Consider the following 1,470-nt stretch of genomic DNA (forward strand, 5'->3'; position numbering starts at 1 on the left):
GGTTAAGGCTTTTGAATCTGTATCTCTGGTTTTTTAGGTGCTTATCGCGATAATATGAATCAATGCAATTTCAGTAATTTTTAATGAAAATTAAAATTTATTATAAGTGTCCACAATTAGTTAGAATCTTTGTTTTTTTCCTCGATTCAAAAGTTTCCAACAATTCATTGTTGCTTTTAACAAGTTTCAATGTACCTCATGCAAAATACATGTTTCCAGCTGTCTTTTTTATATTCATTTTCCTTAATTGATCCTTGTATTGTTGCCTGGCAGGCATTGGCTGCATTAGGACTAAAGGCGGGTGGCACTGTTCAGCAGTGTGCAGAAAGGCTTTTCCTTACAAAAGTAATTGTGGATCATTATCCCCCCTAGTAAAAGATATAAGGTGTTAGCAAAAATTCTAAGATTGTGAATGTATATTATTGTCTGTGCATTACTTTCTAAATAAATTTTTAGTCAAATAACTAGTCAGTTCTTAAAATTATTATCACTTTTTCCAACTTTTAGTTTTTTTGATTACTATTAATTTGGATCTACTGTTTAGGGAGGAATCCAATTTTTTTTTTCTTTAAATTATGTTATTGTTAATGGTGAACATGCTTTAAATTGAGTATGCAACAGTTGTATGTTGGAACTACTAGATATCCTGTAATTATATGCTCTTTCTGATAGGGATGATATTGAATGAAATTGGCTAGAGGATTAGAATGACTGCTTGCTTAACCTTATGAGTTGAGAGGCCTTGGAAGGTAATAAAACATTGTTTTTAACTTTCCTTTTACTTGAAGAAAAAAAAAAAAAAAAAAAAAAAACAACAACAACAACATTGTTCACTTTTCAAGTATTAGAGTTTCAATAAGTAGTCATTATTGTTTAGCCTTTTTAAAAGGTGCATAATTTGTGTTTTGACTCCATCTTCATGCATAGTCTTGTTTGGTTGGTGAAAGTTCAAAAAGGGTATACAACACCTTTGAACGTTTAGACCCCAAATAACACAAATACCAATTCAAGCTTTATATCAAACAATTTATGTGCGGAATATGATAACAAGCTTATAACAGAATTGATAGAACGATCTAAGCCAAATATAAATACATCTACAGCAGTAAATATAAGGCAAATGTAAAGGGAAAGAAGATGCAAACACACGGACAACACACGAAGTGTTATCGAAGAGGAAACCGAAGTCCTCGGCGTAAAACCTCTCCGCCGCCCTCCAAGCGGTCAAATAATCCACTAAAGAATGTAGTTGGGATACATAAACAGCAGAAGACCCTCCAAGCCTAATCTACCCAAGTACCTAAGCCCTCCAAGCTTCTTGCTCCAACGAGGTTACGCCGAACCTATTTCTTCTCTAGCTTCCCGGATTCCGCTACTTGACCATAGCATCAACCAATGTATATTGGTTTCTTTCCAAACTGCTTCCCAAAGCACCAAATGGACCTTCTCACAGACGTGGGTGTGGTGAGA

General features: G+C 34.4%; 1 long non-coding RNA gene across 1 annotated transcript in view; it reads left to right on the forward strand.

Annotated features, from left to right (window-relative positions):
- Nucleotides 1-277: 277 nt before the first annotated feature.
- Nucleotides 278-1,470, forward strand: part of LOC136063307 (uncharacterized) — a 9,332-nt gene continuing 8,139 nt past the window's right edge. Inside the window, exon 1 of the long non-coding RNA XR_010624978.1 lies at nt 278-385. This is a non-coding gene — a long non-coding RNA (uncharacterized LOC136063307). The remainder of the gene's footprint in view (nt 386-1,470) is intronic.

This window comes from Quercus suber, unplaced genomic scaffold (assembly GCF_002906115.3).
Source record: "Quercus suber isolate HL8 unplaced genomic scaffold, Cork oak 2.0 scaffold_509, whole genome shotgun sequence".
In the NCBI taxonomy this organism is placed as follows: Eukaryota; Viridiplantae; Streptophyta; class Magnoliopsida; order Fagales; family Fagaceae; genus Quercus; species Quercus suber.